The 10,452-nt window shown below is 37.1% G+C and overlaps 1 long non-coding RNA gene across 1 annotated transcript; it reads left to right on the forward strand.

Annotated features, from left to right (window-relative positions):
- Nucleotides 1-234: 234 nt before the first annotated feature.
- LOC106936669 (uncharacterized) lies at nt 235-7,410 on the forward strand. The gene is made up of 2 exons (XR_001422186.1): nt 235-973; nt 6,053-7,410. It is a non-coding gene; the product is annotated as an uncharacterized LOC106936669 (long non-coding RNA).
- Nucleotides 7,411-10,452: the final 3,042 nt, after the last annotated feature.

The raw sequence follows: 10,452 nt of genomic DNA on the forward strand, positions 1-10,452 counted from the left end.
TATATATATATATATATATACCTGGATACAGTATGCATACAATCTGCATACAGTATGGAATAAAGGAGTCCTAAAATATCTCTAGTTACCAGTAACTCAGCTAGAAGGGAAACAGGTAAAATGGAGTAAACACACAAAATGTCTCATCAGTTAGTGCCCTTATAAAAGATGTTTAGGCCGTTGGCCCTAATCAGTGATCAACCTTAAATTCAGTTTGAATTGTTGAATAGTCTCACCTGCAGCATGCTATAAGCCTGCTACACTTGGAACAGTTTGAAGCATTAATGCCAGTACAATGAAATGCACAATAAACATAAAATTTAAGTTGTTAGGCTATTTTATCTCAGCCCGGACGCCTCTTACTTGAAGAGAGTTCCAGTGAACAAGGTTCAGCTTAGCTGGTCAACTGACTATGTCTGTATAGAGAAGCAGACCTCAGCCTTACTACAACACCGTGGACATGCTGGCCACTTAGCATTTCATTTATTCTCAAATCTTGTAAAGCTACTTTACTCATATTAGTTTCTCATATTAATAATTTCTTATAATGATTTCAGATTATTTTTTGTTTGCTCTGATTACAGACTAAAGAGCTTAAATCATGAAAGACTTATGAAAATATTTTTTGAAACATTCCTGGCTTTGTTTAGCTTAATGAATAGTGAGTGTTTTTTGTTTTTTGTTTTTTTCTCTGAAAAGGCTTCTAGCAAATAAATGTGGAGCAAGAACACACTTTATAGACAGCACTTCTGAGCTGACATTTTCAGAGGAAAGGGCTTGATGACAGTTTGAGTGTTTGGTGGTCCGTTCTGTGCAGCTGAACAAGAACCAGCCGGTGGCTGTCTACGACGTCCTGCAGATCCTCCGGCTCCACATCTCCGTGCCACAGTGTGACGTCTTTGGCTACCTGAGCATTGACAACAGGCTGGTGGTTCTTGTTGCCCCAGTGGACCACCAACCAACACTTCTGCAGGTGATACACGCATAAAGTTATGTTCAAAATGATGGTAGTGTGTTTAAAAAAACAATTAATTCCCATTTCCTCCTCGAAAGAGAACCCAATGCATCATAATCTAGGTCACATGACACCTTGTGCGCTTTTATGAGGGGTTATTTTTGTGTGTGTGTGTGTGTGTGTGTATATGTGGTTTTGGGAACTGACCGTCTGATGGGACAACCACCCCACTTCTCGTTGGGACCCCAGGAGGATTAACAAGGTTTTTCATGACATTCCGTCTAGACATGGCACCATCACACAGCGAATCTTTTCTTTTTCTTGGGATTGCCCACCAGTCTTATCTCTACCAGTGGGATCTACCTTTTAACTGGTTTGGTCATGATACAGTGTAATAACACCCTGCCTGTGCACAATATAGACAGGCGGCCGCATCTCATTTACAGATTTTCCTCAAGCAGGAAAAGATAGAACACTCTGTGTGGAAACAAAACATGAATGTCTTTGACGATTGAGTGGAACCAGAGTTTTTCTGTTGCCTTTTCCTAACAGTTGGTGCTTTTTCATTGTCTAATTTGTTTTATTTACAATGACTCAAACACCTTGCCAACACAATCTGGTTTACTGTTAATTATTCTCCTCATCATAAATATTCATGATCACTGATTGCTGCTGGAGGGATGAGAACTTATCTGTCTTCTTTGTCTCTTTACCTCTTCTCCATTTCTTTGCCATTCTTTGCTCGTCATGAGTAAGTGGTTTTCATGGCTGTTAAAGTCAAGTTTGAAGATTTTCAAACCACAGCAAATAAATCACAAAATATACCTGTGATCCTGGGTTAAAGTTATATTTAGAATCATCCCCAACAAGTCTACTTCCATTGTCTTTCGAGTTCAATCTTTATCTGAATATGATTGAATTCTTTCTCATGTTCTCACAGCCAGATATCACTTCTGCTTTTCTACTTGGAACAAAGAATTGTTCTATAGGAAGCTTTTTAATCCTAAAAGAAAAAAAAAAAAACTTACAATTACAATCTCAGTGTTTCACTGAGATTAGTGAAACAATAATAAATTCATGACCAGTGGCATTTGCTAATAAGTACTAATAGCATATTGCTGTTTTCAGCTGCAACTCTATTTTTATTCAGATTTTTGGTCTTTTGCTTGGTAAATATGTGCTCTGCAATTATTAGAAAACACTGACTGCAGCACTGTTAACATTTAAATTCTGCATAATCTCCTTTCCATAACAGTGGAAAACTAACAGGCCTCTATTAATGCAAGTTAAAGTTGATGATGCCAAGCTAAAAAAAAAAAAAAAGAAGGCCCGCTGGGGTCTTTAAAAATCATTTATAGGCACAGCTAGTTGTTCTCAGGAATCCATTTATTTCAGTATCAATACATTTGACTTATGAAGAGAATGTCCAATCTAGGAAAAATACAATGAAAAAAATAGAAAGCTATGAATGTTTCTATAAATGCCCTTAGTATTTTCTGAGTGATGCACAAACATACATCTGAAGAATTATTTTGGGTATTCTGAAGTGAAGTTCTGTGAGCATAACAATAACAGTTACACACTCATCTAGCACACATATCCCAGTGAGATGAGCACCTATCTCCAACTGTCAACAGGCGAGAGGCGGGGTCACCCTGGACGGATCAGGAGTCCATCACAGTGTAGATCTAATACAAACTCTCGGTCTGTGGTAGAAAGGCATCCTATATCTTTGTTCAAATTCAAATAAATTCTTACAGTTGTAAAATGTACATAACAATGGTATACAATGCTGTATTAGTGGATATTAATGTTCAATTTCATAACAGAAATTGTTTGTTTGATCTTGTTCCATCCAACTAAGCAACATCTGTGTCTGGGAGCAGTTGTGCTGTTTGTCCCTGCTGGCTGGACCAATCAGGATCAGTCTTAGCTGCTAGCTCAATGTTAGCTTTCCTAAGAATAGAGTAAAACTTTCACATTTTTGTCAGACTTTCAATTATGCAGTGGCATCAAAAATGAAATGTTTTTGTGCTTTCCAGGGATCTTAGTTTTATTTTTTATCTGAATCATGTCATAATTGTTTATGTTGAACTATGCATGAAATTATTAACACCCCCCAGTTAATCCAGGTTTTGAAAGTCTTCCTTCCAGTTTAGAAGACAACTTACCCATGTGTATCTGTGCCTCATATCAGGCCTTTGTTCTGAGGAAAGACCCAGAATATCTGAAGCCTGATACATTTATCACCTTCACCATGTCAGTAAACGTGGTGTCCAGTACAATGAATGCTGTAAGATGCAGTTTGAGCAGTAGGATTTCACACACACAAAGGCTCAGCACAGAAAGGATGAGAAACCTAGGAAAAAATGTTAGCATTTAAAGTTGATGCCCATGAACAGTTTTAACTCTACAGTTAAGACAATCCTCTGCAGCTCGGCTTTTAGTTTTGCCTGTTGCCAAGCAACAGCCTCATTTGCTAGTTTTAATTATTTGATAAACATTCCTATACTGATGTGCTTTGTACATTTCAAATTATGTTTGAATGCTGTTCATTTTACAGGCAAACTTTGGACAAAATGTTCCAGATGATTAAAGCTTTTAGTGATTCAGAAGCACTACTCAGTGGCAGAGCACAGGAAATGGTTTCACCTGCTCTGAGTGAATTTTCTTAGTCGCGTCCTGATGTACATGCTTTTATATGGATGGTGTATAATGGCAGCTTGACTCTAATGCCAAGGACTGTCTGCGAACTCAGTGTGGGTTGTTTCTGTGAGAAAGAAGCTGACTGCTTTGGGCCTGGCAGCTAATGGAGTCGTTATAAAGAAAAGCATAAACACTCAAAAGCAATTCCAAAGCTTTCTGTGATATAAAACAGAAACTTTTAAAATGATATTTAAGTCATTATTAGGGGGTTAGAATATAAGGCTCTTTTAAAAATTTATTTTGCAATTGTTGTATTTCAGGGTGGAGCGTTCAAACAAAAAATCGTTCTGCAAAATCCAGCATGGTGGGAATAAAGTGAATGTGTGAAAGTGGAGCTCAGATCATGTCCAGTTGCTCTCTGATGTTCCAGCTGCTGCAACATGCCAAATGGCTGCTTTCAAATGCTAAGCAGCCAAGATATCAGTGGATGAATTGTGGAAATTGCTCTGTGAACCAGTGATGACGATGAGAAGAGCCTCTTCTAGTTTTAAGTGATCAACCAGCATCTGATGTTTGAGACATTCAGCTGCATGTCATAGCAATATGTGGCACCTGTTAAGGAAGAATTTCTAAAATAGTTAACTTTGGTAAAAGTTTGGCTCTCTCTCTCTTCCTTAGATCCCAGGTCCTCTCGGCAGGCCACGTGTAGCCACAAGGAAAACAACAATGCGTGTTGACGTCACAGAATTACAGAATTTAATCCAATATAAGACAATGCATAAACTTAAAAGTAAGACAATGCACAAACTTACACCAGAAACTGCAGAACAACGGAGACATACATTCATTTACCTCACAGACTTGGGAAAGAAGGAAAGAAAGCAAAGACGTGCAAAGACATCTTTGGAGAGTTGCAAGAGCAAATCTAATGTGTTACTTCTGTGTAGAAAGTTTTATAGTAAAAGGCGTATTCCTATCTTTAATTTATTCAAATAAGGCGTATCTTTGCTCATCCAACCAGGAGCTATCTCTGACCCTCTATCTGAAGCCTAAAACCCCTGCCGTGTTTACGGCCTTTCACAGATGAGTGTGAAAAGCTAGAACTTCCACTGTATTGTTTTCCCACAGACAAAAGGCAGTTCAAATGATCCTAGCAAACCATCTGCTGGAACTACAGGTAAATTAAAGGTCAAAAAGTCAGAATACATTACTAATTTCAAAACCACAATTAGGGCATTTGAGTCAAGACATGTTAAGTTTTAAAACTAGCTTATTTTAAATTTATTTTCTCAACACACCCAAGATTAATGAGCCATTCAAAGTCACCCTATCAACAGTTTTTATTTTATTATCTCTGTTTTTTCATTAACATAAATGTTAGCTACCAGTAAGGTGATGGTAGCATGCTGTTGGGATGAACGTTATCAACTATTAACACTGTGTAGTAGATGTTTAGCCTGCAACTGTTACCTGTCAGCAGGCTAACCATTAGCCACCGTTAGCATGCCGGTTGAAGAGGTTAGGCAGTTTTAATTTTTTCTTTTTAAGATAAAGCTGGGTGTAAATATGAGCCGCTGCTTTCATATTAGCTTTGCAGATGTAAATATCATACAATTGCAGCAAAGCCACTATTAAGATTATAATTTCTGTATTCACAGAATTAAGACAGTCCTGTAATACACTGAAGTAGATCAGTCGTCTTGTGTGTAACGAATATATTCTGTTGACTTTGGATAGATGAAAACTTGGATGGCAGTCAGGTTGGTTTGGAGATCAAAGGAATAAACTAGAACCATAATTTTAAAATTAAATAACTTTATTTGCAGTATGAAAATACTGTATTTTATTTAACAATCAAAGCTACTACCACTAAATTACAAGTAAAAATTGGTCAACAAAGCACCTTACAAAAATTGAAGAAAATATTAATTATCCAAAAGCAATATACACCTGAAAAAAATTATTTAAGTAAATGTCTATTATCAGGTAAGCGAGTGTGCAGAAGACTGGATATAATTCAATTAAATTGTAATTCAAAAATACTTTATTAAATAAATAATTAAATTCATTTACAAACCTTCTGGGAGAAAGAATGAAATGCTTGCAGGGAAATGAATATTTTAATACTGTCTTATATTGTTTTCAGATGACAAAAAGCTGAGGTTAGAGAATGTTTTTACGGCTCCACTCTCCACCATCCTGCTCAACCCATAAAGCTTTCTTATTTTTGTGGCAACATTTAAAAAGCATTTTTGCAAAAATAAAATAATAATAAATAACCTTACTTTTTAAGGTTAAAAAGAAAAACATTTTTCACACAAACCTACTGTAAATCATTTTTTACTAACTCCCTGTGTTTTTAAAGACATGTGAAAATACATTAATACATTAATAGTTAAAGTTAAAAAATCGTGCAGTGCTGACTCCCAACAAAACTCTTGTGTTTTTCAGGTGGAGGCCTGCAGTAAGGAGGCCGAAAAGATCGATTCTCTCATCAACTACGCTAGCCCCACTCTGGTGTCCCATGTTCCGCTGTCCGCCTTCCTCAGCTCTGAGATCAAGACCTCGTCCATCCACTCTGGGGGCTCTCTGCCAGCACCTGTACCCATGATCCTCTGCTTCTGCCTGGTTCTCATCATCATGGCGGCTCCTAGACTCCAGTAGCTTTAAGTGCCGATTCTTCCTCCCTTCCTCCTGTTTCTTTTTCCCCAAAGTGCCCTGTTTCTGAGACTGTTTGGGTTGCCAAGGAAAAGGACAAGGAGGCCATTCTGACAATCAATCCCATTGACTGCTGCGTCTTAAACAATCAAGCTGGGGAAAAAGTTCTTATTATAGACTATCTATAAAGTATTATTAATTGATGAGTTACTCACTACTCACTGGGTTTCCCCCTCAGTGGAGGGTGTGTGTGTGTGTGTGTGTGCGGGTGTGTGTGTGTGTGAATGCGTGTGTGTGTCCGTGTACTTGACCTTTAAGAAATACCTAGTTTTATATCAACAGTGTTATGTCAGGAACAGACTCTTTGAAAGGTGTTAAGGTTGATGACACTTTTTGCGTGCATGTGTGTGTGTGTGTGTGTGTCTGGTCGTGGATCCACGACACATAGAGGAAAAGTGACCTCATCTGGCAGCACATCTTTCTGACAAATGTATTTACATAAACACACACCCAGTGACTGGTGGTGATTGAAGAGGTGTGTGTCAGACCAACAAGTGTGTGATGAAGCCTCAGTGTTGACCACATGTACAGCGCACTTGCATGTGACGTCTGTGTGGACCCAGTGTTTGAACCTCAGCAGTGTTATGGACCGGGTCAGGTCCAGCAAACGGATCCAGCCTTTAAAATCAGACCCAATTTCTGATCAAACAAAAGTGCCCTAAAATTATGGAATGCCTAAAGTGCCACAAAATATAGGGAGCATATACACACAAATCAGTGACATGCGGTGAGGTGCAAAGCTGGTGAGGCACTGACTTAATCATAATCAGATATACAAATGTAGACCATCTGCTTGTTATTGTTTACATAAGGAAATTTCATGCATGTGGACAACGCTGGAGGGCAAAAAGACTATTATTTTACATGCTATCCATAGCCGCGCTGCTGCGGTAGAATAATTCCGTTAATTCAATGAAACTTGGAAATATAGGTATTATTCATATTATGCTCCACAGCAAAGGCAAAAGCCATTCAAGTACAACTCAAAATCACATCTTTCTCGCTCTCTGTATTGGCCAGGCTATACACACACTCATTGCCATAGCAACTGACAATAACGCCCCTAAAAAAAAATACTGAAATATTTCCCACACAAAGAGCAGAACATTCAGTCTGTTGCAGTGGTATGGTTTTAGGCTTAATCTTTATTTTGCGATTATTAATAAGTGATTGCTGTGGTACGAAGAGAAAACTATAAATATATCACAGCACTTGACTGGATGGCTAGCTCCATGGCTAGCTCACTGTTACTGTCTCTTACTCTGCAGTTGTGGAGTCACGATGTCTGAGATCATGAGCGCCCCCTGCCATCAGGCAAGAGAACTGCCTGCCTCACCTCGAGTCTGTTCTTTGCTGTTTCTGATCGCTCCTCAGCACACAAAACACATTACACACACAGTTGGTGACAAAAACCACTGTACATTATATACATAAGCTAAAATATGAAAATCAGTTTATATATGTTTTTTAACCATTTCATTGGTGAGGTACAGACAGGAAGAACATGCTCTCATTGAGTGGCAGCCAGCGCAGTTAGCGAGAGGTTGCGCAATCCAAGGTGAGGCTCAGCTTCCTGCTTCCTCACCAGCTTTGCATCCTAGCATGGGATGGGAATGGGAAAATGCGAAAATACAGTGATTTTGAAGAAAAAAATAATCAAAATTGGTTAAGCTAAATGGAAAATAAATACTTTACAGTACAAACCACAGGGTGAAAATAGCAATATAAATTATTTTTATTTTTATTTATTATTATTTTCATTCTATTTTTCCATTACGACAGGTGAGGCTCTGCCTCACTTGCCTTCCCTGACCGCATGTCACTGACACAAATATGAAATATGCAAGTAGCAATAAATAGAATCAATAGATGTAGATACAGAAAAATGTGTTAAACTTGATTTAATGTCAACTATTAGTTGTATTAAGAAACATCTTATTTTTATTTTAATGTAGTTGGAATATTCTTTTCATATATTTTTAATTGTTTTTATTTTAGCTTCCAATTTTACATTTTAGGTTTTCAGTGTTTCCTGATCTACCTCCTTTTAGTTTACTGTCTTATCTTTCCTTTCTGAGCTCACATAAACCTTTCTGTTCAGATCAATAAAAGGGCTGCAGGAAAAAGGAAAGAACAGTAGAAAACAAATGATAAAAACAAAGACCAACGACGTTTAAAAAAAACATTATGAGCTCAAGATGTAGAAAAATAAAAAATAAAAACAATTTTACAAAAAAAAAATTTTTTAGCTCATTTGAAAATGAACTAAAATTAAAATAATTTGAAACAGCAAAATAAATGTATTCATTCCTGTGAAATGATAAGAAAAACTGTACTGACAGACGAAAGAAATGTCGTTGTCAAGTTTCCAGAGGATTTCTTGGAACTCAGAATGATTTTGTAAATGATTTAATTTTCAAGGAGCCAATGCAATAAGCGTAGCATGAGTGCAGTGTTGTATTACAGGCTCTTGCTGGAGTTTCTGGAGCTCGACAGACAAAGGAAGCTGGTAGTTGTAATAACATCGCTCTGCTTTTATGAAGCATGTCAGCCATATTGCTTGTGGCACTTATTGGTTAGCTTGTGAGTAATACCTTATGTTGCTCTTCTAGAGCTCTCCTCGTATTAAATCATTGAAATACCTGTTCCTGGGGCTAATAAATTCACATTCAAGTTGCACCATTCTTCATAGTTGTGTATCTATGCTTGTTTTACACAGTAGTAAATATATATATTTTCACAGTCTTCAATTTTCTCTTATGTCTTCCTTTTGCCCTTATAGGTATTTCCTTCTTTAATTGTTTTTTTTTTTTTTACTTTTATTTACACATTAATTTATTTACAGAGTGTATTTCCTCATATTTTATCTTTTTTTTTGTGGCACTGCTGTTGTTCCATACTAATCTAAACTGATGAAGAATGCAGGCCACCTGATAAAGCGAGAGTTTTTCCATGGTGACTTTGAGCTTTTAGCAAACGCCTCATCTGATGTGGGGCTCATAAAGTTTAAAAACAAGAACTGCATTCTGAATGTGTGAAGGTACATCAGTGAATTCTGGTTGTATCTAAAGACTGTTTTATATTTGATGAGCACCATCACAAACAAAAGAGTCTCCTTGTTTCTATCACCAGGTGAATGGTCCATGACCATATAAAGACTGGACTTCCTGTCCCTTTGTTGGTGCTACTATCTCTGAAGGGAATGAACTGTCTCTGTAGATATGAAGAATGAGAAGCCATTAAAATAACAAAAGGACAATCAGCTAGTTCCTACCTGTAGCACATGTAGGCTGGAGAAGATTTCTTTTTCACGGGATGCCTTGCATATAGTCTTATATGAAGTATTATTGAAGATGCAATAAATCTGTATTTGTTTAGAAATGTCTGTATTTGCAATAGACTTGATAATGATTTGTAATGATGCCCCATGTTTGTAAAACCAGCTGGTATTATTATTATTAATATCGCATGATGAAAATATCTTAATTCCAGGTGTGTACTCCAGTGTGTGTTGTCTTGCTCCCATGTTTGTCTGCCTGCACAGCATAATGTGTTGCTATCTCTATCAGTATTATTGTGTTGGCAAGCTCTGTAGCAGGGAACCCCGACCATGCTTCTTCCATCTGTTACTGTTTTCATTTTTATTATTACTATATAAAGTTCTAAAATCTGAATCGTGTCTCTGTTCTTTGGATGAGTTTGGATTCACTGATAGTTAGCATAGTTACTTGATTGTGCTATAATCATCATTATGCTACCTCTTTAAGTCTTTATATGCATTATATTTATTGTTTCATCCATATCTGTTTATATTTATATATAAATGCTATTTTCATATTAACTACGCTACAAAATATATCGTTTTGTATAAATATCCTCATTCCTTCACCTCTTCCATTACCTCTATATAGCTCTAGTTTTAACCAAGTTTCTAAGTAACCTGAGGTTTATATAGTAATTCTGAAATGCAATAATTAAAACCTTGCCCAATCAAGATGACGCTTCTAACGTTCCACTGAAATATTCTTTTGTCCAGGCAGAACTGCTGAGTATGTGTTACCCCCTGACCTTTCAATAGCTTCCTATCCAGCTCTTTAACACCAACATGCTTTTATACAGTCCTCACTGTAATT

Source organism: Poecilia latipinna, unplaced genomic scaffold (assembly GCF_001443285.1).
Source record: "Poecilia latipinna isolate Pla-1442-1.1 unplaced genomic scaffold, P_latipinna-1.0 Scaffold2191, whole genome shotgun sequence".
Lineage (NCBI taxonomy): Eukaryota > Metazoa > Chordata > Actinopteri > Cyprinodontiformes > Poeciliidae > Poecilia > Poecilia latipinna.